At 38.9% G+C, this 13,052-nt stretch overlaps 1 protein-coding gene across 3 annotated transcripts in view; it reads left to right on the top strand.

Moving 5' to 3' along the window:
* GRK3 (G protein-coupled receptor kinase 3) overlaps nucleotides 1-13,052 on the top strand; it is a 117,434-nt gene that overhangs the window by 9,957 nt on the left and 94,425 nt on the right. Inside the window, exon 1 of one of the 3 annotated variants that reach the window (XM_079941942.1) lies at nucleotides 9,437-9,470. The exons of the other annotated variants lie outside the window; for them this stretch is intronic. The gene's annotated coding sequence lies outside the window, so the exon portion shown is untranslated. Of the gene's footprint in view, nucleotides 1-9,436; nucleotides 9,471-13,052 lie in introns of those variants that run through there. 3 annotated transcript variants of the gene reach the window in all.

The following is a 13,052-nucleotide window of genomic DNA, read 5'->3' as shown; positions in this document are numbered from 1 at the left end:
CTGAAAAGCCAGACTGTAGGTGGAGTGTCGGATTTGCTGCTTTACCCTCAGCACTCATTCTCAGGAGCCTTGTGCCTGAAGTCCCCATGACCGGAGAGTTCTCCCCTGCAGGCGGCCCTCGTGGAAGTGATGCTGTCCTCAGAAGGTGACACAGGTGGCGCAGGCCTGTGGCTGGAGGGGTCAGAAGGCCTAGCCCCCTGGCTCGGCAGCTGCAGTAGCTGGGACCAGGTCATTTCTCCAGGGGGTGGCTTTACCCTGGATGTGGAATCCTGGAATTCCCTGACAGTGAGAGGCCCCTGTCCACATATTCATGTTTCCTGCTCTCACTGGTGCCAGGCCCCCACTGGATTCGATCCTAATTTATATTTAGGATATAAATTCCTGTGACACATTGTATGGAGATACAGAACGTCCCGCATCTCAAATAACTGAAGCCACAGCTTGTTAGCCGAGGAGCCTTTGGCATTTCTCTGCCCTTTGTGTTACGTGTTGATTTAAAATTTTCATTCTCCGAGAGCAAGCTTTTGCCCTTATTTTCAGATTCTTGGAAACGGCTCCACAATACTCATCATCCCCGTTTTAGGAGGAAGTTCAGGTTCAGAGAGAAGCTGATTGCTCAGGATCACCTTGATAGCAAACGGCACAGTTGAGCCTCAGTTCAAATTCTGTGCATTTTAATAGACAACCTCAGACTGCCTTCCGCCACATGAATCTTCTAAACAAAGAAGTTTCTTGGATTTGGGTAGCGGAACATTGTCAATTTCAGATGCTAGTAACACAGTTTGAAATGCATTGTCTTCGTTCAGTTGGGTGATCTACTGCAGGGATCTGATGAGGTGATCCAGTAGCTTACATATATTGATACTTTCATTATTTTCCTACCTCAGACACACTTTTGTAATTTCAGATGCACCCGTATTTCAAAAGCAAAATTAAAATTCACGTCTCTCCCTGTCTGTAGGTAAATGGGGATCTTTGGCTTGAACATACTTGTCAGTTACTCTAGATGCATTAAGGATTTTTTTATGTTACATTTATTAATCTTGTTAGTGGTACCTTCTAAATTGTGGTAGAAAATAAATGAAGCAGATTGCCTATTAAACCTTCATACAGAAAGGTCGTTGAGCTCACATTGGGATGGGGTTCTGTTTGTCAGAGACACTTTAGTGACCCAATCCACAGCTCAACTTCTTCACCTGCTCTCCCCGAAAAAGAAATTCCCCAGGTAAAACGCCTTATTGATCACTACTGGCAGTGAAAATGGAGGACCAACTCTGTCTCTGGAAAGCGGCAATGAAAAAGGTAAAGAATTAAGCATTTATCTTACCTTTCAGTACGAACTACATTTTAAGGTAACCAGAACTCCCTCGTTGGTCATGGGAGATTCATCTTTACAGAAGAATAGCAGCAAATCAGAAGGAATGATGGAATTAGAAAAAGAAATCATCGTTTTGCAACGTTTACTGAAAGTATTGATTTAGGCAAAGATCATCAGTGTATGAAACCACTAAATGAAAGGTAGATGGGGGAATTTTAAGTGGAGAGGTCAGACTCTCACCATCTGAATTTTCACATCACTAACGTTGGGGCTCAGGACAGGCCGACCCCAAAATAGGCCAAAGTGGCATACTGATTATTTTGAATTAAGGTTACTTAAGAAACAACCAATGGAAGAAGAACACTTTGACCCTCCTTTGTCTCCAGAAAGCAGGAAATAAATCTCCCATGTGAAAGGTACCCTCCCCGCCCCAGGAGGTAGAGAGACATCCTTATCACCAGAGATGGCAAATTCGGCCGGCGAAAAGGCTGTGTAAACAAACCTTGTTATTACTTCTTCACTAATTTATGACCCGAAGCCCAAATGTCTTTGTCTTGTCGGTTCTTCACAGATTTATTGTTTCTTCGTCTAAGAAGTATAAAAGCCACCTGCTTTGGTCCTTTCTTTAGGTCCTATTTCTGTGAGACTTCTGTACCTATGAATTAAATTTGTTCTTTTCTCCTGTTACTCTGTCTTGTGTCCATTTAATTATTAGACCGGCCTAAGGAACTCAAGAAGGGGAGGGGGGAACTTCCCCCTCCCCAACGCTGAGGAGAAATAAATGCGTCTCCTTGTATGGGGCAATATGAAGACTATGTAGTGAGTATTCCTGCCCCCAAAGGTGGACTTGCACGGACTCAAGCTCAGAGCTGACTTTCAGCTCACAGGACACACGGAGGTAGAAGAACAGATTGAGTGACCTTATGAGGAAGCAAACAGGCAAATCCAGAATGGGGGCTATCCTCCAGGACTGCGGTCCTGGTTTCCTCAGTAAGTCACTGGCATGAAGATAAAAAGTGGGTGGTGGGGATGGACGGGTGCTCGAGAGTAAAACAGATTACAGAGATATAATCATCAAATGAATGTGTGGATCTTGATTTGATCTTGATTCAAACCCAACTGTATGAAAGACACCTCTGAGAGAATCCTGGAAGTTTGGTTTAGGAAATGGGTATTAGATCTTCAGGATTTATTGTTACTTCCAGGGTGGGGTTGGGAAGTGATAACGGATCATGCTTATTGGAAGGAAAATGTCCATAGTTTTTAGAAATGCAGATAGAAGTAGTAAAGGTAAAACAACATGTAATCTGAGATTTGCTTTAAAACGCTTTAAAAAAACAGAGGAAAAGTGAAGGGGAGGATGAACGTAGCAGACTAAAATCTTGATAACTGTTCCTGAGGTGTTGATTGACGGGTTATGGGCATTCATTCTACCATTCTCTACTTTTCGCATGTTTTTTTTTGGCGGTACGCGGGCCTCTCACTGTTGTGGCCTCTCCCGTTGCGGAGCACAGGCTCCGGACGCGCGGGCTCAGCGGCCATGGCTCACGGGCCCAGCCGCTTCGCGGCATGTGGGATCTTCCTGGACCTGGGCACGAACCCGTGTCCCCTGCATCGGCAGGCGGACTCTCAACCACTGTGCCGCCAGGGAAGCCCTACTTTTTGCATGTTTGAAAAATTTTACAAGAATTTTTAAAACCAGTAGAGAAGATCGCTTTGTGTGAGGATCAAGGCTATCTTCGGGTAGGGCTGACGATAACCTCGTTGTTGTCCCAATGTCACGTGTAACCAGCACTGGTGACTTAGGATATAAATTCCTGTGACACATCGTATGGAGATACAGAACGTCCAGCATCTCAAATAACAGACTGAAGGAAGGCTGATGTGCTTTTTGGAAACTGCATTAGATGACTGAAAGAGAGCCTCTGTGACACTGATTGCAAAGATATGGATAGAGTTGTAATAAATGCATTTGCAACCAGAGTTCTGACTCATCCAAGTCGTGTGGACAGATTTACAACCTTTTGACTGGAAGACTTCTCATCGAAGGATGAGAAAAAAAAAAAAGATGGAAAAAGATTATCCAAGAGAGAAAGCATATTAAGATGTGAAACTTACTGTATCCATTTACTCACTGAGTATGGAAGACTTCACTGAGCCTCATTCAGTCATGAATATCTATTAAATCATAGCTCTGATGTTTACATTTAGCATGCTATTTAAGATGATCTATCCTGTAAGCATACTTTCCGTGCCTAATGAGACTCTGCAATGTAATTCTCTCTCACTGAGGTTACTTTAACAACTTTCTATTTTTAAATTATGTGACTATTAACTTGTCAAAGCATTTCAAAATAATTTATTTATTTATTTATTTATTATTTTTTTTTGCGGTACACGGGCCTCTCACTGCCGTGGCCCCTCCCATTGCGGAGCACAGGCTGCGGATGCGCAGGCCCAGCGGCCATGGCCCACGGGCCCAGCCGCTCCGCGGCATGTGGGATCTTCCCGGACCGGGACACGAACCCGTGTCCCCTGCATCGGCAGGCGGACTCCCAACCACTGCGCCACCAGGGAAGCCCTCAAAATAATTTCTTTAAAAGAAGTGTTTTCTAATGTGTTGCTCTAAACCAGACCTCACCAACAAATTACCAATAAGACTGGTATGAAGAAAAACAAAACTTTAAGAGAAGTCAAAACAAATCTGGATAAATGGGAGAGTTACAAGATATTTCTAGACAGGAAGACTCAGTATTGAAAAGATGTCAGTTCTCTTCAAATTAACCTATCCCAATCAGAATCCACGTGAGAATTTTAAAGAATGTGATAAGCTGATCCTCATTCATCTAGAAGAGAAAAAAGGGCAAAAATAACCAATAAAATTTTGAAAAAGTTAAACAGCAAGGCTCTGCCCTACCGAATATAAAACGTTGCTATAGGAAATAAAACAGTGTGGTCTTGTTACAGGCACAGACACATAAGTCTCGTTTCAGGCACATAAGACACATAAGTGGCAGCGCATGCAAAAATCTCCTTGTATGCATATTTATATTCATCTATATGGTAAAATTGGAATTTGGCGTATGAGCAAAGGTAGCATTTTGAGTCTGTCGGGGAAGGGATTGTGCATGATAGCTGGCCATCAGGTAAAGTCATAACCCTTCCACATTGTAAAAAAATAAATTCCCGAGTAAAAAAAAATAAATTCCTGAGCTCTGATGAGATGATCATCAAAATATTAAAAATAGAAAAACATGAGAGAATATATTTTTGTTACTCTGGGATATAAAAGGCTGTCCCAGGTGAACCCCAAACCTGGAAACCATAAAGGAGAAAATGAATGAATACATGACACAGATGAAGAGTTCTTGTGTGATAAGTGGTATCACGTACCAAATTAAAAGATGAGTAGTTGAAAAATTCCACTGGATGATCTTATACGGAGCAAGTTTTACTTTGTAAATCTGTTTGCCTAGAGAGTGCTTGTTCTCTGAGGTTCTGGCCTGGTTCACATTGTCTTAGGGAAGAACTGTGGGAGACAAGGAAGCTCAGCAATTGTATCCAAGTCAGCATTTTTGCCAGTTGTAGAAACAAAATGTCATCTGTCAGTCCTTGGAAAGGAAGTGTTTGCTTTATATATTTATTTATTTTTTGGCCACACTGCAAGGCACGTGGGATCTTAGTTCCCCGACCAGGGATCGAACCCGAGCCGCCTGCAGTAGAAGCTCAGAGTCTTTACCACTGGACCGCCAGGGAAGTCCTGAAGTGTTTGCTTTAAAAAAAAAAAGCCGTGAAAAGCTGGACATTAATCTCGAGGGTGGTAATTTAGGTATTCTCGCGTAGTTAGAAAAATAAGTGAGTCCAAAAGTGGACGCTGTATGTTGTCTGGCAGTTTTCTCTGTGTGTGTTTCTTTTTAACCTGCTGCCGTCCTTTGTCCGTTTCCTTCAATTATTCGGTGCAGGCTGGCATGGCTTATCAGATGCTGCACGAGTGGTCCCGTTGCTTTCTCTGTCACCTCATCTTTGCCAGGGGCCCCTTGGGATCCGGAGTTCAGCTGTGTTGCACTAGACTCTGTAGGCCCCTGTGATTGCCCCTGTTGACACGTACCTGTGACACTGCGTTGGGACTCCCTGCTTACTCCACTGCCACCTCTCTAGACATGGCAGAGACCGGGTGGACCCACTGTGTATTCTGAGTGTCATGCGCAGTGCCTGGCTCGTGGAAAGGAGACACTTCCTCTCTTGGATGAACGAGTGAGTAAGTGAACAGGCGATGGATACGGAGATGTGTATGTTTACAATATACTGTGGGAAGTGATACAGTGGTGCCGTCTGACACGCAGTGGAAACCGAAGTAAGAGGGCTTGCCTCTGTAGGGGTTGGCGAAGGCCAGTGACCCTGACCTGGATCCTGGAGGCTGAGCAGGTTTTCACGTGAGGAGAGGCATTAGTGGGAATGGCATTTACAGAATTACAGAGCAGTGAAGAAATCCTGCGTGGCTACCGTGTGAGGACAGAGGGAAGATATGGTTGATGAGGTAGCCTGGGGCCTCTTTGGAAATGCTCCCCATAACGTGCCAGGGAGTTTGGACATTGGGCAAAATGTGAGGCCCTTGGGGTCTTTTTTTAAAAACTTATTTTATTGATTTAAATCAATAAAACTTATTTTATTGATTTACAGTGTTGTGTTAATTTCTGCTGTACAGAAAAGTGATTCAGTTATACATATATATGCATTCTTTTTCATATTCTTTTCCATTATGGTTTATCGCAGTATATTGAGTCTAGTTCCCTGTGCTATACAGTAGGACCTTGTTGTTTATCCATTCTCTATATAATAGCTTGCATCTGCTAATCCCAAACTCCCAATCCATCCCTCCCCCTCTCCCCTTCCCCCTTGGCAACCACAAGTCTGTTCTCTATGTCTGTGAGTCTGTTTCTGTTTTGTAGATAAGTTCATTTGTGTCATATTTTAGATTGCACATGTAAGTGGTATCATACGGTATTTGCCTTTCTCTGTCTGACTTACTTCTCTTAGTATGATAATCTCTAGGTCCTTCCATGTTTCTGCAAATGGCATTGTTTCATTCTTTTTTATGGCTGAGTGATATTCCATTGTATATATATACACCACATCTTTACCCATTCATCTTTTGATGGAAACTTAGGTTGTTTCCATGCCTTGGCTATTGTAAATAGTGCTGCTATGCCTTGGGATCTTTTAAATGAGAGAATTCCATGAAAAATGGCTCTTAGGAACAAGGAGGATGCTCCCGGCCCTCCCACGGACTCTGCTTGGCTCCAGTTTTCCCATCCTCTGATGCTTATTCCACACAGACAGCAAGGTAGCCATCAAATGAAGCTGCTTCTCTGTTGTTGCTGATGCAAACGTATTTTGAGAGAAAGATAAATGGATTCAAAAATGATTATTGTAACCAATTTGAAGGGACGGTTTAGATCACAAAGTTTTAGTAACTCTGATTAGGTAAACTTGATGAACCCATAACTTTGTTCATCCTTCATACTGTATCTGTTCGGGGTAACTTTTGTATTGATGGTGTGGTTCTTTTTTTTTTTTTTTTTTTGCCAGTGAAGTTCAATTATGTTTAGTGTCACTTTAATATTAGGTAATATATTGCAAAAGAAAAGGCATTAAAAACAGGATGTGGATTGTCAAAATATTGGAGGAAAAACCACAAAGGAATTCACATTTAGCTTAATTGGGCTGTGGTCTCCTGAATATAGATCGTCTCACGTGCTGTTGTTTAATGCTATGCAAATTGCATACAAGACTTTTCTGTCAAAGATCTGGTGAACCGAGGAACCTTGGGAAGAGCTGACAGTATGAAAACTCCTTTTGGGGGAGTTGAATCTTGGTATGATTGCCTAGTTACCCTATCTTAAAAAAAGCCTGCCTTTTGGGTTTCTTGACGGTCGTAACGATAACAGCTCTTATTTAGGCAGGGCTTCTAACAAAGCCATCTTGCTTAATCTTCACAACTACCTTATGTGCGAAGAGTTTTTTTAGGTGATGTGTCACATATTATTTGAAATATTTGTTTAGACGCATTTTACTTTGGACATCAGAATAGAACAGAATTAAACTTCACATAGAATATAGAGACTTTTAATAATGGGAGGTATCCACAGTCATCCTTTGGCCAGTAGAGAGCAGATATCTGCTCTTTAAACTACTTTAGTAGTAGAAAAAATTTTTAAATTATGATACAATATTTATTATACTTACCTTGCATTTATGTAGCAGAACCCCAGTAGGTCATGACAGGTAGGGTTGGTATATCACCAACCAGTTGGTATTAAATAAAAAAAAACCATTATGCCCTCAATCGGTATAGTATTATACATAGTAAGTATATATGCTTATTTTGATGAGGCATGTAAAGTAATGGTCCAGGAATCTGGAGGCCATATTTTGATTTTTTTAAACTTTCTGTAATCAAAATTTCAAACATGTACAGGAGAGAATCATACAATAAATTTGTTGCCACCACTCAGCTTTATCAGTAATCAACACGTAACCAATCTTGTTTCATCCATACATTGTTTCCTTTAGGTTATTTTGAAGCATACCTAGACATGGTATATATCATTTCATCTGTAAATATTTCTGTATTTCTAAAAGATAAGAGCTCCTAAATTACCCAACATAAGCATAACACATTGCTACTGCTAAAAAAGTGATACTTGCTTAATATCATAAAATATTCAATCTGTATTCACATTTCTTCAGTTTTTTTACAAGAAATTTTTTTACTTGAATTGAGTTTTAAATAAGGTTCGTATGTTACACCTGATTGTTATTTCGTTCAAGTCTTTTTTGAACTATAGGTTCCCTGTCATTTTCCCTCTTGAAATTTTTTGTTGAAGAAACTGGGTCATCTGTTGTGTAGTTTCCCACACCCAGGATTTTGCTGATTGCATCCTTGTGGTATGATGATGATAATAATATCTCCAGCTTTATTGATGTAATTCATGTGAAATAAACTACACGTATTTCAAGACTGCCCCCAGATGCCAGCTGCAATATGTGTCTAAGGTCTACCTGCATTTCTGCCTGACTGACTACACATTTTGGGCTTCCCATGACCTTCTTAGGTTTGAGATTTCACTAGAACAACTCACAGAACTCGAGAAAGTCCTACGCCTATGATTATTTTTACTGTAAAGGGTATATCTCAGGAACTGCAAAGTGGTTGTTACGTAGGGCAAGGTCTCATGGGAAGAAGCGGAGTACGGAGCTTCCACACCCTCTCCAGGAGTGCCACCCTCCCAGCACATTGACGGGTTCATCAACCTGGAAGCTCTCCAGACCTCATCGTTCTAGAGTTCTTATTCAGGTTTCATTACACAGGCCCCATTGATTAAATCATTGGCTGTTAGTAACTGAACTGAGTCTCTAGCCTCCTGGAAATCAAGTGGTAGGGCTGAAAGTTCCAATCGTCTAATCACATGATTGGTTCCTCTGGCGATCACTCCTGTCCTGAAGTGATCTAGGGTTTTTCCAAGTCACCTCATTAGCATAAACTCAGGTATGGGTGAAAAGGGCTCCTTATGAATAAGACATTCCTGTCACTCAGGAAATTCCACCGGTTTTAGGAGCTCTGTGCCAAGAAGCAGGACAGAGACCAAATATCAATACATATATTTTTAATGTTACTGTATATATCATTTCCCAAAGTTTGCTCTTGCCTCTTTGTTATCAAACAATATGTACTCTTTTTGTTTTATTTTTTAAATCTGGCTCCTTTTACCCAGAATAATTTTTTTGAGATCCACCCGTGTTATATCAGTAATGTATTCCTTTTCATTTTGAATGTTATTATATTATATGGATATCCACTCATTTTTATCCATTTGTTCACCTGTTGGGGGCACTTGAATTGTTTCCAGTTTTTGATCATCACGAGTGAAGCTGCTGAGAACATTCATGTACAGGTCTTTGTATGGGTGTATGCTTTCATTTCCCTGGGGTAAATACCTAGAAGTGGAATTGATGGGATTTTATAGTGGTTTGTGTTTAACTTATTACGAAACTGCCCAATTGTTTTCCAAAGTGTTTGTTTCGTTTTACATTCCCACTTGCAGTGTATGAGGATTCTGGTTATTCCACGTCTTTGCCAATGCGTGATAAGGTCAGTCTTTTCAAATTTTAGCTACTCTAATAGGAGTGTAGTAATATCTCATTGTGATTTTAATTTGCCTTTTCCTAATGACTAATGTTGAGAATCTCTTCATATGCTTCTTTGCCATCCACATATCTTCTTTGGTGAAGTGTCTGTATGCATCATTTGCCCATTTTTTTAAGAGGGTTTTTTGTTTTGTTATTCTTCAGCTTTGAAAATCCTTTATATATGCTGGATACAATTCCTCGATCAGATATATGATTTGCCAGCATTTCCTCTCAATCTGTGGCTTGTCTTTTAATTCTCTCCAGTGCTTTTTGAAGAGCAGAATTAAACCAAAATTCAATAACAGAAGGATATCTGGACATCTCCATATATCTAGAAATGAATCAACTCAGTTATAAATAACTTACAGTTCAAGGAAAAAAATATCAAGAGAAATTAGACAATAATTTGAATTGAATGAACATGAAAACAGACTATTAATATCTGTGAGGTACAGTTAAGTCAATGCCCAGAGGAAATTTTATAACTATAAATGATTATATTAGAAATGTTTAAATTCAGTGATCTGACTTCTTAAGAAATTAGAAAAGTACCAAATTAATCCCACATGTAAGTTGTAAGCATTTAAATAACGGAGTGGAAATCAATGAAATATAAAATATAAATAATAGAAGAAAATGAATGAAACAAAAACTAAAGATCAGTACAGTTGATAAACGTCTGCTTAGTTCGATCAAGGGAAAACAAAAGGAAAACACAGTTTAACAGCATAAAGAATGAATGAAGAACTGTCACTAAATCTTACGGACATTAAAAGGGCAATAAAGAAATATGATCAAATTTCAGTAATTTGACAGACTGGATGAATTGGACAAATTCCTTAAAAGATACAAGTTACCAGTACAAGAAGGAATAGAAAATATGAATAGCCCTATATCTATGAAAGAAATGGAATTTGTAATTTAAAACCTTCCCACAAAGAAAATTCCAGGCTCAGATGGCTTCACTGATGAGTTCTATCAAACATTTGAAGAATTAATACTGTCTTACACCAACTCTTTCAGAAAAATTAAATAAAGGAATAATTCTCCTCTCATTTTATGAATCATATTATCTTGATACCAAAACCAGAGAAAGCTATTATAAGAAAAGAACAAGACTTCTACACTGAAAGCTATGAAATAGTAATAAGAGAAATTATAGAAGCTTAGATAAATGGAGAAATATGTCATATTTATGCATAGTACACTTAGTATTATTGAGGTTAATTTCCCCCAAGTTGATCTGTAGATTCAACAAAATCCCCATCAGAGCCTCAGCAGGCTTTTTGTGGGAAGAAATTTCCATGTTGATTTACAAAACTTATATACAGTGAACCTAGGATAGCCAAAAAATAAACAAAAAACAAAACCAAAAGCAATAAAACAAAGTTGGAATGCTTAGGTTACTAAACCTCCTGATTTCAAGACTTACTAAGCCTAAAGCAATCAAGATAATACAGTATTTTTGTAAGGGTAGACATATAGATCAATGCAACAGGATAGTCCAAAGATAGACCTACACGTATTTAGTGTTGAATCAACAAAGATGCCAAGAAAATTCAATGGAGAAGGGATAGTTTTTTCAACAAATGATACCAGAACGACTAGGTATTATAAGGAGAAAAAGAACCTTGGTTCTTACCTTGCATCATACACAAAAATAACAAATGGATCGTAGACCTAAACAAAATGTAAACTTTAAAATTTCTAAGGGAAAATATAGGTTAAAATCTTCATGACCTTGGGATGTGAGAGATTTCTTAGCACAGACCGTCTACCAAAGAAATAATCAGCACATTGGAACTCATTAACTAAACACTTGTTCTTTTAGAAGGACTTCATGAAGGAAATGAAGAGGCAAGGTGCAGAGTGGGAGAAAATATTATTCATTAGGGTAATGCAAATTAAAGTACAAATCAAAATGAAATACTACTACACACCCAACAGAGTGGCTAGAAGTAAAAATATTGACAACCGAAGTATTGGCAACTGGAGCTATCGTATATTGTTGGTGGGAATGTAAAATCCTACACCCAGTTTTGAATGTGGTTCAGCAGTTTCTCATAATGTTCAATATAACTCACCATATGACCAACAGTTTCGCTTCTAGATATTTACCCATGAAAAATGAAAACACATGCCCATAAAAAGACGTATACACAGATATTTAAAGCAGTTTTATTTGTAATAGCCCCAAACTGGAAACAACGCAAATGTCTGTCAACAGGTGAGCAGATAAACAAATGGTAGAATACTCATACAATGACATACTACTTGGCAATAAGAAGGAACTGAATACTTCTGCACACAACAATACGGATGAAGCTTGTTTATGCCGAGGGAAAGAAACCAGACACAAAAGACAACATATTGTATTATTTATATAAAATTCTAGAACTACAGCAAGTCATCTTTATTAACAGAAAAGACATCAGTAGTTGCTCAGATCCTAGAATTTGGGGAGAGTGATTGCAAAGGAGCATCTTTTGGGGTGATAGAAATATTTGATATCTTGATTAGAAGAGTATTATATGTGAAAAACTCATTTAACAGTACACTTAAATGTGCATTTAATTACATGTAAATTATACCTCAATTAGTTTCAAAAAGTAAAAAAAGAAAAAAAAGGAAGGGATAATGCCAAATTGTTGCCCATCATTGGATGATAGAGATTTAAGTTCTACTTTTCCCATTTGGATAATCGCTTTGGGGGTTCACTTATTGAATAATCCCTCCTTTCCCCATTTTTCTGCTTTGCCACTTCTATTATGTATCAAGGTTCCATGTATGTGTGGGTCAGTTTATATGCTTTTGTTCCATTTCCTTGGTCAGTTTGTTTATCCTGTCTTAATTACTTTAGCTTCATAATAAGCCCTTTTATCATCATTCTTTTTCTTCAGAAATGTCTCAGCTATTCTTGAGCCTGTGTTGTTTTGCATACACTTCATAGAGAGCTTATCTGTTTCCGTGTTCTATGAAAAATCCTATTGGAATATTGATGGGAATTGTATTGAGTTTATAGATGAATCTGGGTAGACTTTGAGTTTCTGCAGTATTATATCTTTCCATTCCTAACTGTGGTCTATCTTTCCATGTATTAAGATCTTCTTTACTGTCTCTCAGTACAGTTTGTAGTTTTTCCCTGTAACATTCCTGCACATATTTTGAAAGATTTATTTCAAGGCATTTGATGTTTCTTATTCTGGTGTAAGTGAAATCTTCCTTCTAATTATGTTTTATCGTGGTTTATCATTGATGTATAGAAGTGTGATTTTTTTGAATATTAGTATATCCAGGGAACATTGGCTTTTGCTTTAGAAAGAAACTCATTCATCGATTTAGCAGAATTTGTTGTGTGTGTGTACGCTTTTAATATTTTTGTAAAGTGGTGGTGTTGAGGGAAAGCTTCCCCAAAGTCCTTAAGTTATTTTTCATAGTCAAGTCTCTACATGTAAGCTTGGCCCTGAGTCACGAGAAGAGGGTACTAGCTGGAGCTGTGGTGTTCCCAGCTTTAAATTTAGTCAGCTGTTTATGCAGTCGTGGG

Source organism: Stenella coeruleoalba, assembly GCF_951394435.1.
Source record: "Stenella coeruleoalba genome assembly, chromosome: 14".
Taxonomy (NCBI): domain Eukaryota; kingdom Metazoa; phylum Chordata; class Mammalia; order Artiodactyla; family Delphinidae; genus Stenella; species Stenella coeruleoalba.
The sequence above is the reverse complement of the archived record's forward strand: the minus strand, read 5'-3'. Positions and strand labels throughout refer to the sequence as shown.